Source organism: Corapipo altera, unplaced genomic scaffold (genome assembly GCF_003945725.1).
Source record: "Corapipo altera isolate COAL_440 unplaced genomic scaffold, ASM394572v1 49, whole genome shotgun sequence".
In the NCBI taxonomy this organism is placed as follows: domain Eukaryota; kingdom Metazoa; phylum Chordata; class Aves; order Passeriformes; family Pipridae; genus Corapipo; species Corapipo altera.
The window spans coordinates 13,076,974-13,098,137 of record NW_020884879.1 but is presented as its reverse complement, the minus strand read 5'-3'; the positions used below and the strand labels follow the sequence as shown (position 1 = coordinate 13,098,137).

At 38.1% G+C, this 21,164-nt stretch overlaps 1 long non-coding RNA gene across 1 annotated transcript; it reads left to right on the top strand.

The window, feature by feature from the left end:
• The first annotated feature begins 8,192 nt into the window (after nt 1-8,192).
• LOC113945108 lies at nt 8,193-12,432 on the top strand. Its single transcript, XR_003526944.1, has 3 exons — nt 8,193-8,387; nt 8,489-8,702; nt 11,922-12,432. It is a non-coding gene; the product is annotated as an uncharacterized LOC113945108 (long non-coding RNA).
• Nucleotides 12,433-21,164: the final 8,732 nt, after the last annotated feature.

The window sequence follows — 21,164 nt, the reverse complement described above, 5'->3', positions numbered from 1 at the left end:
GGCGTTCATTTCTGCCTTCGGTTTGTTGGGGGCTTTTTGTTTGTTTTTCTGGCATCTTCTATCCTTATTTCATTTAACCACAGTGAAATAACTTCAACTCTTCAACTTTGTAATGCGTTTTGGTGGGGTGATAATGCCTCGAGAAAGGTGGGTTCTAATCTGTTCCCACTGATGAGAGAATTCAGATCTCAGCATTTCTTAGGTCGTGGGGACTACCAGCCATGGGTACCTCCCACAAAGTTACATGCTGAGTACAACAGTGAAAATTCCAGTTTTGATCTTGGAGACCTAAATTGGACATCAGTAACAATCAACAGGAATCTACCACAGAAGTCCGTTAGAGAATCTGGGCCACTGAAGCATCAGATTTTAAACCATCTGTTTCATAGCACCTTGCCAGTTCTCAAGATTTTTTCCTGTGACCTAGGAAATGTGGCTTTTTAACCCTCTATTTTTGGAATCATAAAATGATATTAAATGGCCAGTGTTTCAAATGGTTTGGTCCCTCCTGATTAGACAAAGAAGTCTGGAAAGAATGCAGCCAAAGGCTTTGAAAACGAGCATCAGGAAAGGAGGACTCAAATTTATTACATGTTTAACATCTCATTGGTTTTGACCCAAGGCCATTAATTTTATGAGACTGGCAGGTTTTTTTGAATATTTGGGCTTTTAAATGTTGCTCTTTTCATAGAAGTACTGTATTGCCTTTGAGATAGTGCTGGCCCCTAGTGACTTAATAACATCTATTTAGTTAAATATGCAATGTAATAGGGGAAGAAATAAAAGCCCTAGGAATTTTTGTATTCAGTTTATAATGGTTGCTGTGATTTGTATGACAAAAATCCAATGTGCTGCAAATATTTCCAGTTTTTTGATAATGTTGGTGTCTGTACTGTGAAATGGTTCTAAATTGGTCCTCCTTATCTATATTATTAGAAATGTGGTAGAGTGAAAATTATCCTTAAAGAAAGTGCAAGTTCAGCAGGATTCCAGTCTGCATTGCAAGCTTAGGCTCAAATAAACCTTTTTGATGGGGAATTATGCAAGCCTCTGGGGACTTGCTGGAATGCTCGGTGGCAATTAGTTCTGTAATATTATAGTTCAAGTTCTGGCCTTATGTGGCTCTGGAGACTTTGGAAATATATATGGTTCATTTTTCAAAATGCTTTTAGGTCTAGTTTTTAGCCCCTCTAATTTTCCATTGTCCGGTAGTTACGTTCAGGAATGTTATTTGTGATCCGAGCTATAATAGATTGATTCCACCACCCTTTGCCATCAGATTATCATATCAAAGATCGTCATCCACGTGCGTGCCTTGAAGAGTTGGTGCCAATGGAGCCATTTCTAAGCCAGTTTGCTGACAGTTTTCTGAATTAACTTAATTGGGCAGGGAGAGTCAACCAACAGTAACATTCTCATCAGGACTCCATTTCCTCGTGGTTGTTTGAAATGTATATCAAACAGACATGTGCTCATGACCCCAGAAAGGTCTTGGGGCCCTTCTAGAAATATAGCTCTAGACTACAACAGAACTCAGGAGGATGACACTTCCCTGTGTTTAACCATGAAATCAATAGGTCCTTATCAAAGTCTTCCCTGTTACATTCAACCAAACCTTTTGGATTTTTCCATTACTTCTTTTAGCATAGTGGTCATGCCAACTTAATGGCAAAATTAAAGGGCAAAATGATGACCGTGTTTACCCTTCTGAGATACCTTTTTCCCTTCAGCTTCACTGGACAAAACCTGAAAAAGAACATATGTATTTTTTAAAAATTAGGAAAACTTTATGGTAACAATTTCTTTGAAAACAATTGAGATTGCAGACACAAGTCCTGAATTGCTCAGAAAATGCAGTGAAGATTTTTCTTAAGCATTAAAATGTAAAAAAAGACCATGATTTTCCATACTTCTCTGAGGCTCTCACTGAACTGTAAAACGGGTGCTTTGTCAAGTCTTGGCTACACATAGAAAGTGTCCCCCAAGAATATTAAAACCTAATACTAGACAACAGACAAACTGTAAATAGCCTCCTGCCTCTGCTTCTCAGTGTAGCCTAACAGTTGAAAAGGATTATGAAAATACTTGTTAAATAAGTTGAAAATAGATGCTACTATTGTTCTTCTGTTTCTACTGTCTCCAAATACATATATATATATATATAAACATCAGTACATTGTGGTATAGTGTTGGTGATAGACCTTCTCCAAGTAGTAAGCTGGACTAGGTGGCTTTCAGATGTCCCCACTAACAATATTTTTATTATTATCTGTGATAGGGAGAAACTGTGAATGATTCATGGGACAAAGTCAAAGCTCAAGTGTTGGTGACTGCTGATGAACTTGCCTTTCAGAATGACCCAGTTATTAGCACACCTCCAGCTACCCTTTGGTATTAGCTAGGGTCAAGAGGCTGGGATGCCCAGCTTCATCTGGCATGAAAGGAGCATTGCGTTAATGAAAGTCCTCAAAAAATGGGTGTAAATGAGTGGAAAACAGAGCTCAGCTGTAGATAAATAAACAATTTTCCTCTGTGTGTGTGAGATTTAATAGTTCTCAGCTATTAAATATAGGCATATATAAAGACTTTATCATATATAATTTACTCAATCGTTATTACACAGCTACATATTCTGCACGCTGTGTGAAATTCAGTTGTATGCTGAAGTCCAGGGCAGGTCCCAGATTCCAGCAAGCATTCTTTTCCAAGATTTTAACAGTTCTGAATGTACAGAATCATCTACATAACAGGGATTTTCAAGATATGCAACAGGAGTTCTGGAAAGTACATTGATCATGAAAGAGCGATAAAATTACGTGGTATGTTAATGTTGTTGATGCACTTTTTGGGAATGTGGAAGTACAAGCTTGCACTTAGGAAAGAGTTTGGAGGAGATCATTGTATGAAAGGACTGCAAAGTTGTAAGATAGACAGTAAATAGTAAATAGTTGTAGAATAAAATCATAATTGATGGACAGTTAAATAGAATGTGATAGCTCAAAGCTATCTGTGACAGAGTTGAGCAGCTAAATTAGTGTATGGTGTCTTTAGAAAAGAGATTACTGTGTCTAACCAACAATGATTTCACCTCCTAGATACTTTGATTTTATTTCCTTTGTTATGCAATGTGTTATTTTTGGTGGGCTCCATTATCTGGGAGCATGAGGTAAGACAGAAGCTTTTCACACTGGCAAGCTCTTCTCCAAAGAGATCCTAATGTACGGTATTAGTATATTTGATACCAGTATGTGCTGTCTATTTGGCTTAAGGGAGCATGTAGCCATATTACAGTAGGCTGGGTCCACAACAATGATTAATAACTGATAACTGATGATTAATAACTCTGATTAGTTCTTGTGAAAGACAGTCTTAAAAATTATATGTATATACTCTTTATTTCTTCCATCTCTGTGTGAAACCCTCCTGTCCTTCAGTCTATTTTTTTAATTTAAATTTCATTCATATTTTGTTTAAAACTAGTGTCTCTTGCTGTCTTTGCTCCCAATCCCATAGAGAAATCTCCCTTTTGGTGTACAACGTGGCTCATCATCATAACTACACGTTTGGGGCTTGGCCCTGTCATCGTCCTGACTGCAGTCTGGAAGGCACAGTAACACCGTGCTACAGAAGATTCCCAGTGGACGTAGTTTATATAGCTAGGTTACTTCTGGTCTGCATCGTAGTGCTATTCAGATTGTACTTTTCCCAGTCCATTAGCAAACAGCCTGTGGCCTTTTCCCACCTGTTTCAAATTATTTCATATGCCAGACCAGAAAAAGCATGGAGCTGTTGTACAGACGCTGCTCAGGTACCGTACAGTTTGTCCAAGTATTTTTAGGTGACTTGTAGTAGGAAAAGCTTCTTTAGTTCCATTTAGCCTGTGACATTTTTATTCCAGGACAGCTGCTTATATGTTTCATTCCTATCTCAAGATCTGGCTTGGATGAGCTGTAGGTAGATATACACAGTAAGCATTTTAGGAGCCTGACATGGTAACCGTCCTGCCTGAGAATATGCACTGAACACTAATCTCTAATTTAAACTTTATAATTTTCCTGATGTTTAAGAGAAATTGTCATGACCTGGCATTCTGTAATTATTTCAAAGACAAACCATGTGATTCCTACCTCAGACATTAGATGTAAGAATAAATCTTTTTAATTAAAATAAAGTTTACCGTATCAAAAAGACCTGGTGTGCATTTGCTGAGATGGTCACCTATTGCACAAATTTGCTTAGGCACTTATTTTGGAAAAACGGATTAAATAGATTATGGAACGGATACATGATTCTACCACTGTTTTAATAATTTTCTGTTCACTGTGGTGGAAAATACCTGTAAACCTTTCTGAAGTCACATTCTGCATGTAACTGCGGCATTTTGACTCCTGCACTTTTTATCTATTTCATTAGATCAATGAATCATTTTTACTGCCTGGCTCCTCGTGTCACAGGAGTACCCTGTTTCTCTTTTTTCATCTAAAAGCTTTTACTACTTTTTTAGTCAGAAATGGCAGAAAGTCATGTCCTATTGCAAGTATTCTGTGGTTTTCATTCCTGCTAAAGAAGTCCTGCAACTTTTCCGTAGAATGAGGGGTTTGGCTCTGCTCCCAGCATCCATACAATATCCCATTCCGTTAATCTGATTTCTGAACTTGAAATTTTTCATCAATTTTATAAGCTAACAAAACTTTCTAAAATCTTTCTATCACTGATGCTTACATTTTTTCCTAGATGCTTTTTGCTAAGTAGTTCATTAGTGATTAGATTCAAAAGTCATATAGCGTAATGTAGATGTTAGCTCCTAACCAGAAGGAGAGGAACTGGAAGGTTATCTCCAGCACTATCTCCAAGCTCACTTGCTCTGACAGATCCAGAGAGAATTAAAGTAATCCCTCTCCCAAACCCTGTACCTCTGTCTAGATCTTGCTGTCTACAGAGGTATGAGTATGCAAGATGAGTCTTCTGTTAATGTTCTTAAACCATTTATACAAGGAGAGAATGTTGTCAAAATTCATTATTTGAATGTTTAAGGTCACAACACCTGTATAATCTCTGTTGTGCTCCATAGAATTTACTGAAATTCAAATCAGTGTGGTGTTCTTCCTATTAGAAGCAGCATTTTTCAGGCCATGCTTTTATATGTTGGGTTATTTCTCCACACTTCTTTTTTTCTCAAAAATATTGCACTCTTATATTGCACCCACACCAAGTAAGGGTGTAATAAGGCAGTAAGTGAAGAGCTGTGTTCCTAAAAGACATTTGCCTTAGAAATATCTACAATAATTATCCTTTCTTTCTGTCTGTGTCATGTTGCTCTGCTAAATTATATGCTTATTTTATACCTATCACTTTATATTATCACTTATATTATCACATCATGCATAATTATGTAGATTATGTTGTCATATTTGTTTATTTAAGATCTATTTTAATGTTCAGAATTATCATTTTAGAATTAAGCTTATTTACAATGAACTATGGTTAATTTGTTCTTGGATGGCATACTGCATGTATCTCCTTAAAACTGTTTACTGTCTGAGTGCTGAAATCTTGTTAGGAAATCTTGATCCACATATAAGCCAGGGTTTCAGAGTCCTTGTAAGCACCATTTTGACTGGTCAGAAAGGTTGTTGGTTTTCTCTGTGTACTTTGAGTGCCATGGTCTCTCATTGACCAAAAAAACAGGAATAAAATGTGCATCCATTCTCCCTGAGCAATGCAAGAGGATAAATTCAACCCTAGTATTGGTGTACAGTGTCAGTGGAATTTTTCCCATTGGCACTAGGCTGAATTTGACCCTCAGAAACATAGAAGCTGCAGAAGGCAGCAGGTGTTAGTTCTGCATTGCTAAACCATCATTACAGTTTACCTTCGCTAGCACAAAATCCAGCCACCCACCCTTTTATCAGTGTGATAATAAAAGGAATTAATCACCAAAGGATGATAGAATGTAGTTAATTTTTCTATTTGACTATTCTCTTGACCATAGTATGTGGGAGAAAGAAACCTATGAATATTTGATATTTTCTATTCAGTTGTACCTTCCTGAAAAATAGCAAGTTAAATCTAGACTGTGAGTTTGGTGTAAAATGGCTAAAAATACTTTCAATATACAAAAGGTAGGACTAAGACCTTTCTTTTTCTGAATATAGATTAATTGAATAAATAAATATAAAATACAGCTGACATTACTAATTAAATGATGGAACCCATAACCCCTTGGCTGTTGTGAATCCATTTTTATTTTAACAGCCTCATCAAAGAGAGATATACAGTCCTTTCTACATCCTGTATTTCACTGCAGACATAGAAGCTGTCCATTTTTTTAAGGCTTTTCATTAACCCATGTAATCAAACTTCTGATCAGCTGCTGGATCAACACCATTAATTCTAGTCCACTCAAAAGTGTCTCCAGGGAAGAGAGCTCAGGATTATTTTTTTCTGAGCAGTGCTTTCTGCTTTCAGTTATTTTACTAATTTCTGTTTGCCTATCACTGTTTTGATCTTTCTTACTATTTTGATCAGTAACTGCATCTCGTAAATGGTACTGTTGATTCTGGCATGACAGTGCTTTCTCTTACTGCTGACACTTCACAGTATTTTTTTTATTTTACGTTTTAGTTGCCTAGTCATGGCCATCTTTATTCCCTAATCTTAATTGTGTGGTCTGCACTGACTAACTCCCTAATTAGACAAGGCACGAGTTCTCAGGTGCTCAAGGTTTGGTGCCAATCCTCAGTCAGTGCAGACTCAGTTTACTTTAGGCTGACCACCCATCATTTAAAAGATCTCAATATTTTATTGTTTTCAACCAAATCTCAGTAAGTCTGAAGTCTTGCTGAAAAATACTCTTCATAGGTAATATTTAATGTATGTATTATACACATTATGATGCAATACTCAGATCCATTACAGAATTTAAAATAAGTAACCATCTCTCATACTTAAATCAACAAAAAATAATAGAGGTATTAATAAATTTACTGTATTGATTCATGTTACATTATTTTTATTTTGGGAAATTGCTGAGATAGGAGACCTATCAAGTGTCTCTTAGATTAATATACTACATTTTTTAAATTATATGCTTACATACATATATAGCTACATTTTACTTACTAGTGAACAGAATTAGAAATGTCTTCTTTGGTTAGTTAAATGACGTCTCAGTCTTGTTTTCATTTAAAGGCAGAAGTTAATTTTTCTTTACTTAGGGAATTCTGATCATTAAAGACATATGTCTCCTAATGCTTTGGGTCTAACGAGTTGAGAAAAGAATGTCCTATGCTGAAGCTCAATTCAAGACAAATTTTGTGCATCCTCAGGAGTATTTTTTCACCATTTTTAATTTAGTGTTTTTCAGAGCTGTTGTGACTTGCTACTAAAAAGCAATCAAATAGCAAGATTTACTGCAGGGAGACTGACAGCTGCCATTCCTACCTTCAAAAGGAAAAATATTTTGCTAATTGCTTTATTTTTGGTAACTTTCAAATAGATCCACTAGGTGGTGCTTGAAATAAGCTACCCCGGTGTGACTTGGTTATGGCTGCCAAGCTCATCTCAGAAATCCAGGTGTAACTGGAGATCATTGTGACTGAGAAATATTAACCTATATTTCATTAGTCAACACTCTAACAGGAATATTCTGGGCAACACGAATGAGATTGCTATCCAAGTGCTTGGGTTCCTCCTTTTCCAGAATTGAGTTTTCTGTTTCAGAAGTAAAACAAGATGTTCACCATTATGGAGATGCACTGCTCTCCATTATAAATTTAGGTTATTCTTCACCTCTGGTACTCTCAGAATAGATAATTTTCCATTAGTATCTTTGGCATTTGAAAAAAAAATTTATTTCCAGGCTCAAAGTGATTTGGATAAAGACAAAGCTTGGAACTGCCTGAGTAGTTCATCAGTCCCAAAAAAGGTTTAACTTCCAGTAAGTAATAAAGGAAGACTGTTGTGATGTTACTGCATATGGCCATGGAAAGGGGCAGGAAGGCCCCTATGGCCAGTTATGCAGGTATGAATTACGGACACGGTGCCAAATTTTTTGTGGAGACCAAGGCTTGTTTTCCTGAGTTATTCTAAAGCCATTTGCTGTGTAATCACTCATCCTAATGTAAACCAACTTATTTGGAGCTTTAAAAAAGTCAGCTGCCACAGACTTCTTGGTCAGCTGCACACCAGTCAGTTGCCCAATAATTCCTCTGCCTTTCAATCTGACACTGAAAGCTTCTGGCATAATTATTTGTTCCTGACATTGCTTCTCTATGAAAGAGGGTGTTAGTCCTGTCAAACTGCTGCCCAGTGCCCTGATGGGAGCTCTTAAGCCCCCCAGCTGCTCTGAGAAGCTGTGACACTCTTAGTCCTCACGTCACCTCCAGGTGCCTCTGCTTCTGCCTTGCGGGTGAAACCAGGCTTCACTCATGTTTTCAAGGGAAGTACCCTTCAGAAGGCATTTCTCTGTTTGCAATTTTCTTTGCAGATTCCAGGAGAACAAACTCCTTCAACTCATGGCAAGTGGGGGATAGATGGAGAAGGAGAGGGAAGGAACATGATGAACTTGTTTCTATCCTTTTTACTCGCCTGTGCTCAGATGCTGAGGCAGGTGGCTGAGGGCAGCTGCCTGGGCTGGACCCATGCAGTACTTACACATGCACCACCTATTCAAGTCTTGCCTGAGAAGCAGGCTGGCAAAGGTGAGACCCATGAGAGGGCTCTGATTATTGGGGCAGGTCTAGGAGGGCTTCAGTTTTGGGGTGAGGGAGCTGAAGAACTGAAGTGGTGGAGCCCAGTGGGAAAGTCAAGGTAATACTGAGAGCTGGGCAGGAATTGGAAGTGCTGAACTAGCAGCTACTGAAGATTGGGAAAATCAAAGTAACCACAGTTGAAACAGTTTAAGAGACACAAGCCAAATTTAGAGTAAGCCAGGTTTCTGTTATTCACAGAAGAAATGTTTAAAATTACTGTTGAGGTAGGGTATGAAGGAAAAGCATGTGTGAATTGCCAATGGAGGAAAATCTAGGGAGTTTACAATAAGAGCCGCTAAAGCGTTCACATGTGAACCCGGATAATATAGACCTAGTAGCTGGTAAGTGCACTGCAGTCACATTTAGTCTGTCATTCAGGTGTAGTGAAAAGTCTGTTTTGCTCATGGCCAGAGCACAAAGGCTCTTTTCACCACAAGGTTGGGAAGCAGAGTAAGGTATATAAACTAGGATGATGTATATGAGAAGCTAATCTTTCACCTGTAGTATGTCTATATCATGCCAGGTATTTTTTGTCTATGAAGATACAGCCTAAGGGTATTGATCTTAAAGAAAATAAAGGATCTGGATCACTGGAAAGCTATAAAGAAGAAATTAGTCAGAAACTCAGCATTTTGTGCAAAAATTATTTATAGGACATGAAAAAATAGGCTTAATTATCTGCCGTGCATCTTGGAATAATGCTGATATCCATAATCTGAAATATGCAAATTAGAAAATATTAGTGCAGCCCTCAATTAGTATGAACTTGATTGTTCAAAGGCTTCCTTCTTCTCTTTTTATTTGTTATTGTATGTCTGAAATGGATACAAAAGTTTTATATTTATACTACTTTCTTTCTTCAGTTTGTTGTTGCTGCTCAAGTTTAACATCAGTTTTAGTTTTGTACCTGAGTGTCTTCATTTTTCAAAATGCTAAATTGCCAAAAATCAAAGTCTTTGTTCTGAACCAGAGGTCACAGTTGGATAGATCAGGTAGTTAATTTTATTCTTTATTTAGCTTATTTATTTGTTAAGTTTGTGGGAGGGAGGTTAATAACCTAGTTCTTTTTTTACTGCTTCTGTTTCATTTTCATGTGAAGAGGGTGATAAAATCTTTGTTCATGACCATGTGAGTCTGCCACATAGGCAGGGCGAGAACTGTAGATGGTCATCTGAGCAGAGAGCCAAGAAAGAAGCCCTTGGCTCTGTGAGCCCTCAAAGTAGGGGGGGAGCTACTACCTGTGCCAGGCTCAGGATAGAGTGTCTTGAAATCCAGATGCAGAAGGAAGATGCTCTGATCTCTATGCTTTAACATTGCACTTATTGTTATGATCTTTAATGTTATTTGAAAAGAGAGAATTCAGTTTCAAGAGCTGAAAATAGATTGCTTTGGTGGGACCTCAGCTAGGAATGGGAAAGAGTTAATTTCTTTTTCACTGGCATAAGATTGTATAAATTTTCACTTGCTTAAACAAGGGATTTAATCATCATTTCTTGTAAAAAGAACTAAAACCAATTTATTGAGTTTCAGGATTAAAATAAGACTATATGGCTTTTTTAGTATTTAATGCTAAGATAGGACAAATGATTTTTGATTTCTTCAGTTAGTCTGTAAATTTTGTGATGCAAGGTAACCAGAAAAGCTTAGGTTAAGTAAGGATTTTTTTTTCCTGCCATGTTCTGAAATGTCTATTAGTTTTAAACCATGCCTAATTAATTCTTAGTGTAAGTCCACATAACTGAGTGGTGTCAGTGTTTTAGAAACATTTTCTGAGGTGATCTGGAAGACAGAAAATTGAAAGTTTACAGAAAAGTCAGACTGAGGACAAAGCTACAGAAATATGCCTTGACTGATATCCAGGCCACACAGTCTTTGCAAAGAGAAAGAGAAGTGCTTTGCTTTACTTGTTAAAAGCTAGAGAAATGGCAGGTAAAGATGTCCTAGAAGTATGGTTTCTGTAGTTTTTCAGCAGGCTCTCTTATAGAATTAAGATGTTAAAGAGGACTACTCATGGTACTTGTTATGAATCAAGCACTGAGTATGTAAGGAAAACAAACAAACAAGAAAGCAAACAAAAGACTGGAGTGAATGACTGTTTCTCCAAATAGAAGGAGGTTGGTAACAGACCATACTAGAGATCTGCATTAAGACCATATTACTTTTGTTTGGAAGCAAAACTTTTTATCCACTTAGTCTAAAAATAGGCTAAAATGAGATGGAAATAACTCTGTTAGAAATCAAATATGAAATATCTTACCCCGTTACAAGATGACTAATAAGAATTCTGAGGTAGAATACAGTATGTGCTCTGTTTTGTTGTTGTATTGCCTTCAGATATGTATCAAGTACCATTTAATTCTATGCAATTGGTCATATTCTTTTAGGATTGTCATATCTGCTTCTCATTTCCAAAACATTTATCACTGGCAACTAAAATACTAATATGTCTTCCTGGCTTCCTCTGATGGATGATTAGCCAACAGTCTCACCTTCACAGCCTAACCCTTTCCTGCCTTCTCCTTGCTGCTGTGGCAGATGTCATCTCTCTGCTGTCATTTTGGCTATACCTGGACATCTATCAGGTTTCTCTGTATCTTCGTCCCTAGATCACACCTCCTTTTTAAATAGCTCACTCTGTATAATGTGACCAGGATAGAATTCTCTTTGTCTACTCACAAAACTAAAGTTCTCATTCATGTTATGGTTGTCTCATTTCTTGAGACCTTTTTCTGGTCTTGTCAAATTCAGTCTTGCCCTTGTCACACCTACCTATAAGGCTGCTGTAAAAATTGCTTTTTGTGCACATCTGAAATTGTTGGCCTTCTGTATGCTTCTGTATACTCTCATTTCTCTGTCACATCAAACCTAAGACGCTTACCCTCAAACCAAACACTTTTTACTGTTGCCATCTAACCTATGGCATCAGCTTTTCTTTCGCTGTGAGTTAGAATTAGGTGCAGGCCGCTATCTGCCCTCACTGTTGGGAAAAGTTCCACAAAATGAGTCTTCTTTCAATCCCTCCTTGAAGCTCTTGTCTATGCCATTTGTAGGCTTCTCAAGACCTAGGATGCAGTCATGCAATAATTTAACCTTATTATTTTGACTAGTAATGGTTCCACTGTTTTCTTGTCCTCTAAATCTGTCTTTTTATGTCTCTTTTATATGTAGGTATAGGCTGCCTGAGGCCAGTGACCAGCTTGTTCTGCATCTGCACAGAACCTCAGAGAACAGAGTAACCTCAACCATAGCAGTCATACCATCAATGCATACATAATATTCATCTTGCATATTTTTTTTTTAATAAGAGACATCTATTTGGATTAACCACATCACGGAGGTACCTTACCAGTCCTTCTGTACACAGGCCTTTTATTTAATTTCACAGATATTATACCAAGTTTCCCTACCATGACAACCAAAAGGACACCACAGTGAAGGACTGTTTCAGTGTCTAAGAGAGAGTGCACAAAAAGAAAGTAAAACACTGACAAAAGATAGAAATGGCTCTTGTATACTTCTTTCAATGGTGCCACAATAGAGACTGTTAATATGATTAGTATTGGCAATATAGACAGCATTCTTTTCTAGTTGAATACACTGAGGAAATCAGTAAAGAAAATGAAGAATAAAAATACCTAGTGTATTTATTAACTCATCTGAATCAGTGAATACCCAGTGATTGCCAACCTGGATTAAAGTTTATATCTTATTGAAGAACTCAAATATTGTTTCACTTGGCAGGCAAGGGTCTAAGTAAACAGGATTTCCCTGAAGGTAGCAAGAAACGTTAATGCAATGTGGTTATTTATTAGCTTGGGTTTTCCTTTTAGGGAGATGGGCAAATAATGCCCTAGTGCTTAGAATTTAAATGGGTCAAACTGTTTGTACTGCTTAGACTCTGCCCAATGTCTTTATAAGTTCCTAGAGATAAGCTTCTCAACAGACATAATTTTGAGAAGTCCTTTATCCTCCTCTGGTACTTTGTGCCAATTTGAGCACTTTGGAAAATCAAGCTATTCATTTAGGTTTTGCAGTAAAACTACTCAGAACCATTTCTTTGCAGAAGATATTCCTCATTTAAACTCAAAGCTTTCCCAGAGAATTACCAATCTGCTTGCACTGAGATCAGCCAAATTTTGGTTGAATTTTTTCTTGAAACGTCCAGTGTTGATGATCTAGTCACTGCAAGTGCAGTATCTAAATATCCATCTAACATCTTAAATCCAAATCCAAATATTTTGACTGAGAATCTCTCATAAGTTTTTGTTTTTATAACATAAAATAAAAGCAAATTTTGTAATCCTGGAATGCAGTAAATGGATGGTTGTCCTCTGGACAGATTTATTCACATCCCTAGCTTAAACTGGTGATTTGAAAAACATATAAATAGGTCTTTGTTCTCAGTTTAAAGAAATAGCAATTTAAAACTAACTTGTCCTTTTCTTAAAAAGCAACTTCCCCAGGAAAAAAAAAACTGATAGTGAGATGTTGGTCCCACTGATGAAATGTGCTTTCCGTTTGACTAGGGGGAATTAGTTTTGGTAGTGATGCACGCCAGTCTTGCTTTAACAATGCCCAGCAGACACAGGTATCACATCTATACTTCTAGTCACTCTGCTCACTTTTGTCTGAAATACTTCTGGCAAATAGTTACCATCTAGAATTTGCTCACAGGTCCTGACAGCATCAGTATGCCTTATCTACCAAGACATATGGCTCTTTGCTGCACACCTCACATATAGAAGTAATGCAAACCAAATGAAGGCCTGCCTTGACTGTGCCTTTGCAAAATTTTCCGTAGTGGTCTTCTCTGACATACTACATGTTTTAACTGGTATAGAAAATGGGACATCTCTTACCCAATATTTATTTTATTTATTTGTCTGTGTCAATGTGAAAGTTGTAGGAACATTTTTTCAGTGTTGACAATTTGTCACCAATCTAGGCTTTGTTTTCCCACTGACATTTTTACCAATGTGTGAACTAAGGCACCTAATGTTGTAACTTTTATATTTTTCAAGGTTTTCAGGCATTGCCATTGCTCTTATGTAAGCTTTACAAAATTATAGACTCTTCAAAATCAGTGCCAAATCTCCTATCGTCAACCATTTTAAATACAGCAAGTGGGATTAAGGCTACTCCAGTGATACAGCAAATCCTATTAAAGTCATTTAGATTAGACTTTTAATGTTACTTAGGTTCCTAATTCTCCTTTTATCCGAGTTAAGATGAGGTGCATAAATAAATTTACCGCTCTGGGGCTTAAGAACTTTTGAAAATCCCACCCACCAACATACAATCTACAGTTTTTCGTAAGACTTAGAGATCTGATTTCTCAAGGAAATAAATGTGGTCATGTTGCCTGTCTCTCTCTGCCAGTCAGTCTCTGACCTATCTCTCTGTTGTATAACTTTTGAACCTGAGACCTAATGTTGACTACATTTGACAGAAAGGCAAGAGCCCAAAGGTATTAGTCATTACAAAGCATAATGATTGGAGAAAGGCAAGCTGCAGCATAATCTCAGCTGTCCTCACTTCTCTCTTGTCTGCACAGGCTCACAGGTCACCACACGTGTTGGTCACAGCCAGCACAGCACCACTGTCTCTGTCAGGCAGAGGATCTTAGGTCCAGGAACAATCCACAGAGAGAAGGCAGCAGACACTACTCTGATGAGGATGGTGAGGGAACTTGAAACATTTGTCCACTGGAAACTGGGCCACGTTGATTTCATCATCTATAACTTGTTACTTGCTAACTTGCAGTAGCCAACAGTGAACAGTAACTTCTCAACACAGCTGGAAAAATGCTATCGAAAATGACACATTTCGTCTGAAATGGCATCAACAGATTTAATTTAAAAGTAATTGTTCTCTGGACCTTCACAACTTTGCTGTCTTGCAAAGAGCAAAAAGTTTTGACATGTCCCAGTGGCAGCAGCTGTACTGAAGAACTGACATTGGTGCCTACTCTATAGAAGGTTCTCCAATCTAGATTGGCTCTGTGACATGCCACCAGCAGGAGATGCACTATCATCCAGTCATGGTTCACAATGGATATTACTTCTCATCCCCCAGGTTAACTCATCCTGATCCCAGGCAGCAGGACATCTACTGTGTCAGGACAAATGGAGATCTGTCCGCGGGCTGTGGCTCGAACTTGACTTCTCACACTTGAGCTCTTCTGTAAATGAAATACTGATGCCCAGGCCTATGAAGCTTTATGTCATCAAGGCAGTTGACAATATTTTTACATGCTCAGTTAAAAGTACATTGGGAAACTCAATAGAGGTGACTGACCTTCAGCTGGAAACAGAGAAGCTGGTATTAAATGAAATTGAGTAGTCAATGGCTCATCTTAGAAATTTGTGTTGAGACAGTACCCATTGGAGGCAGCACAAAACAGTTTTTAAACCAGTGTGTGGAACAAAAATTAAGATAGAAGAGTAGCTATTTTCTCATCTACTCAAAAGAATATTTGTAAAGAGTATTTGTAAAGAGTATTTATAAATAGTTTAAGCCAGTGATGTATCTGTCTGGACTCAAACAGTTTCTTTTCCTGTAAAGACACAGCGTTTATTGATGCCTGATTTTTTTTAAGTATCTAAATCATGACAAGGTAAATTTTTTTTTATTTGCTTGGAATAAAAGGCAGTGCAATACATTCTTCTCCACCTCGCAAACCTGTTTAGCAGTAGGGATGCGTTCTGATAAATACCATGTGCCACTGATGGTACATGAGTACATGAAAAGATGTGAGGGCTGAAGTTCTTATTTAAGTTCAGGTATAATGTAAATAATGCATAGATTGTGCATAGCAGTTTGTTACAGGAGCTCAATTCTAGTCATATAGGACCTATGTTTTGGCAGTCCAAAACTTGTCTAGGTGAGAAGATGGACATTGTTTCAAACAGAATGGTGGTTTGGTCACATCTAATTGACTTGATGTATCTTAGAATTGCTCGTTAAAATATCTACAAACAGAACTGATTAACAGCATTATTCAAAAAATAAATAAATCTATGTTTTACAACATAAACATATTTTGAAAAAAAATTACAATACCACATTTTCTTCATTATAATCTTAGATATGGCTTGTTGTCTCTTTATTGTAACAATTGATCTGTACAGTCATATTCTTGTATAGTATTCCAACAATGTCAGTAGTAGCGGACTTCAGCTTAACACATATCTCAGTGTTTTCCAGAAATAAAAGCTTCTCTTTTCCATACAACTTAGGAAGAATAACTGTGTTGCATGTCTCTCATTCTTTTACAATGTAGCATGCTGGATTCCCTCCTATCTAGAAAGAGAATGACAGCTGCATAAATTCATCAGGACAGATGATCTATTTAAAGCATAAGTGAAATAAAAACCTAAATCCTAACAAAATATAAGATCCAAAGAAAAGTTTGCATTTATCTTGTTGAGGTGTTTAGAATTATAATAGTCACAAAAATAAAAGAAGAGGAAAATGCGTCAGCTTTTCTGGTATGGAAGTGAAAGATAACTATGTATGGTTAGTTTTTATGTTTCTGCATGACACATGTTCATGGTGTATCTGGATATTCTTTTTTTTTAAATTTTTCGGGTGCTCTTTTCAATATTAAGTTTTTATTTACTGGCTTCAGCTTGCAAATGGTTTTACCAGTGTCTCAGTCAATGTTATTCTCACTCGAAAAGCATGCAGTAGGTCTGACTCTGCTTTACTAAGACTCTTTAAACTTCCAGATTTCTGGAAGGTGAGTGTTTTCAAAGGTTGATATGGTTTGAAGCTGGCTCCCTGCCAAGTCTCCAAACCTTACCACAAGAAGTCGTCCCTCCCCCCCAAAACCTCAGGGAGAAGAGGGAGAAAAAACAACCAAGAAAACCAAAATGAGAGAGAGAGACAGCTGAAGCAATATATATAAATATATTTACACTTATGTTACAGTTATATACAATTGAAATATATATACAATTTTACAAGGAAAAGGGAAAGGGAAGGGGGAAGGGAAAAAAGGAACAAAACCAAAATAAAATATATATATATACATATCCCAATCAGTAGCCCAAGATCTAGCAACTAAAAGAGTTAGCAAAGAAATATCTCACTACTCTCCTTGGGACAACTGAGAGTTGCTCTGGAATGATCACCGGCAACCTCCGCCTCCCAAGGTCGAAAAGGCCTCACCAGGCCTCGCTCCCCAACACAACAGACTCAACAGCAGGGAACCTGCACCTCCAAGCCGCTGGAAGGAAAGAGAGCTAAGGCCTTTCCTCCTTTCTTCTTATAGTCTGGCTTACATAAAAATCGTAGGGAATACTGGGTAAATCTGGACCCTTCCTTGGTTACAAACTGGTCACCAAGGAATGCCTAGACCAAACTACCACAAAGGTTCACAACCTCCACTGAACAAAGTTTACCATATACTAATTAATTCCCTGGAAATTGATTTTAGTAGTCATTGTAGTGCCACCTTATTTGCCAAACATATTTTTTTTCTTTTTTGTTATATTTTAGTGCAGAATTCCAGTGCAGGACTCCAAGATAGCCACATCTTGAGAGCACAGAGTCAACATCTAACTCCCTGGTAGGTAAAACTTCATTTAAAGTCATCTTCCCAGGCAAAAATTTGAGGACACTGGACACTGCTTCTGTGCCAGGGCTTGCATTTATTACTCTGTGTATCCTGCTGTGTAGCCTAAACAGGAATAAAAATACAACAGGATGAACTAGCTGCAGAATGTGATTAAATTCAGTACAAGGCAGCAAAGAACCACACCTTGAATCAACACACTTTGTTCGAGTACTTGGCATTAAAGGTAAAGGAAAGAGGAACTTGCTACAGCAGATCATAACCCACAGACTGCTACCTTGCAGGCAGAAACCATATGATGGAATGCATGCAGGAAAGAGAAGGCATGTGAATGCACAAATTTTGCTCGCAGCTTTTCTGTGAGCCCCAGCAACCTGAGTTAGCATCTTTTACCATCACTATGCTTATACAGTGAAAACGTTGATAAGCTGCAAAAGCAGCAAAAAATTGTGAGCAGAGGTCCCAGGGAGGGACACTATTGCCAGCCAGACCAAACACACTGTCACAGACAGAAGTTGTGAAACACAGAGATGCAGGGAATAATGAGAAGTTTATTGAAGAGCTGTTGGGTTTGCTAGTTTGGGAGGTTTTTTGGCTCCTCCTCACCACCTCACCAGTTAATTAACCTCACCAGGGTTAATTTGGATAAATTGCAACTGAAAATGAATGATAACTAGAAAACTGTGAAAGGTGAAAATAAAGACTGAAGTATTTAATTAAAAATACAGCCAATGGGTAAATCCTTCCCCATTAGGTATGGGCACAGATTAAATTGAAAGGCTGAAGACATGAGAGTTAAGAAACTTACAAGTCTTTCCTCTCTTTGAACACATACAGTGTGCTGCATATTCTCAGCCATGTGACAGAGCTGGGTCTATTAAGTCCTTATTGCTTCCATGGTAAGCTCAAACTTCAAGGGGATGTCCATAAATCTGGCAGTAAATAAGCCGATGATTCATACTGTTCCTACAGCAAGACAGCAGGATCAAAGTCTTTCTCCTTCATCACTTGCTCAGTCCTTGAGTTCCTGGCCATGAGCGTTTTTCATTATTTCATCACACACCAAGGATTGCAGTGTCTTACAGAGCAGAGTAAACTAGATTTAATTTAAGTAGAGATTTGGGCTGTGCTTATACTACACTTTTTTTTAAATTATTTTTACACCAAGATGGTTTTGTAAATAGCCTATTGTGCTGTAAAAAGAAAGCCAAGTTTTCTGCCATGTACCTACCACCAACTGTCTGCTGAGATTGCTGAATTATATTATAGAGTAAGACTTTAAAAGGCTATTGCTAAGTCGCTGAGTCACCAATCTTGCCAGACAGTATATTGGAAGCTTTTGGTCTAGCAAAATAGAAAAGGCTTTGACATAGTTTCAAGCAATGCTATCAGCACCAGTGAGTAGACAGACATCAGGAAGGATGGATCATGGAGAAATTCAGACAAAAATCAGAAAGTATTTACTACAACCAGATCAGTTACACTTTAGGGTTTCAGTTGCACTGAAAGGCAACTTCCTCGCTACTATGCTGGGTCATTCCTGCAGGATGGATTCAGAGAAGGATGACAGCCATTATACAGTCCTTTCAGCTTTACAAAACGGTCAGCCTTCAGATACAGACATGAGTTCTCAGTTCAGTTTTGCTTAGTTTGAAAGATTTCTTTCTTCAGCAAAAATATTCCAGTTTTGAAGTACTTTACATGAACAGATTCCTATGACAAACTGGGAGTCCTACTGATATGGCTGTTCTGGATTTCACTGGAAGCTTGCATTTGTATAGGAGTTTGCTTGTATAGGACTGTTGGTTTGGGGGTTTGGGGTATTTTTACTTCTACATAATAAATACCAGAGGGATAGGTAGTATTTTTTCATGTGCATGCAATTTCCTCTTTTTCTAGTTAATAAATGTTTTTTTAGCTCTTACCAAATATCTATTCACCCTGGAATATGTGATAATCTTGAAGAACAAAAAAGTGTATTTTTTTGTTAGAGTAGGGTTATTTTGTTTTACCTGGTGTATGCTTCTTTGAGTAGACAGACAAGAGGAAAGAGCAAGCCATTTGGCACCCCATAAATCAACTGTCCCAATTATTGTCTTGATTTCTTTACTCACATGTTTGCATTTAAATGTTTTAAATATGTGAATTCTTAGTACAAAAATGAAAGACTTGAAAATTAAACATTCCATGATAGCTTCCTCTGCACAAGTTTCAGCAAGTTAACTAGAACTTAATTTATAGAAATGCTGACTACCTGCTACGACCAGTGGCTGAGATTAACTGTTCAGCATCTCTGCAAGTTAAATTCTCAGTCTTGATCCTAATGAAATTTATTACCAGTGCTAGCTTAAATGCATATGCATGAAAGACAAGGTCCTTCTATTTTCCCACACTTTTTGTTTTCACAGACAAAGCACTTAGTTTTAAAAATACAGAGATGGCAAAACTAAGTGCTCAAAAATTGTGAAGTAGTGTTTAAAGGCCCTGTATGACCTTGCTGGAATATCACTTTTTTTATCCTGCCACCCATGATTGGGTTATATGTTTGCATGCCAATTTTTCCCACAGAGGCTCTGTCCTGCTCTCTGCAGAAGCAAAAGGGTTGGGTTTTTTAAATCTACTGTCAGTGTCCCCCACGTTCTGTTCTCTCTGTTTCTTCCTATATTTCCAGCTTGCTTTTTTGTCTTGATCTAGGGAAAGTTCATACTTCCTCCCACATCCTTGCCATTCTACCTGTCCACATCTATACACTGTTGACTGCACACTCGCACATTTCCCAGTTTTTATCCTTTCCTTCAACACTTTCCCCCTCCAAGTTTATATTGCCCATTCAGTCCCTCTAGTTTCTGTTTTATTTGTTTTATTTTTTTTTTTGGCAAAAACCCCCCACCCCTCCCACTTTCTACCTATCTACCTTTAGATAGGCAGATTTTTTTTTTACATTTGTAAAGCTGAGGAGGATTCCTGCAGACATTTCAGCAGTATGTAATAGTCCAAGTCATGGTTAGATATGACCAAAATGTCAATCAAAAAGTGTTAAGTGTAGCTGTAGAAAGCCAGAAAAGGGGAAAGTAATCTGGAACAAAGTTCCTTTTACTAGGCCTAAGTATGCCTTATTAGTTGTATGTTAAATGAAATAAGTCTTTTAGCCTCAGTAGGCCAGCAAGATCTCAAAGGACACCTAAATATAGAAAAAGGTTATAATAAAACTATTATTAACAGCAACGAACTCTTCACGTTTGATAATTGAACTCAGTGCTGGGCAGCAAAGTTGGACTAAAGCTGAATTCGATTTCAGCACCCTTTCTCCAGGCAGAGTGGATATATTTCTATTACTGCATATCCATGGCAAGGATTGGGTGCTCCAAGGCAGTTTTCGGCCAGACCAATCTCCCGTTTGCACGGCACTTCCCACCTGCAATGAGGTTGCAGCTTTTTGCCATATAATATCTAAAGATGGGTTATTTCCACCTAAAAGGCAGGCCGCCACCCTTAGCGGGTTCCAGGGGTCCGGGATGACCCTCCTGCGGCGGGCAGCAGCGTCGGGAGGCTCCCAGACCCGTGGGGCCACCCCTCGCCTTCCCCAGGGAGCAGTCACACCTCGCTTTTAGGACTGTAAGCGAAAAACAGGAGATGGGCTTAAAGCGTAAAATACTAAAAGCTGGTCAAGTCCATAAACGCGAAAAAAAACCCTCCAACCCCGAAAGACGAGCCGTCGCAGCCGGGCCGGCTGGGGACGCGGCACACCTGCCCCCTCCGTTGCCCTCGGGCCTGGGAGGGCGCTCAGGGGTTAAGCCCATCCGGGGGCGGGGGCAGCCCTGCCGGGCTCCGCC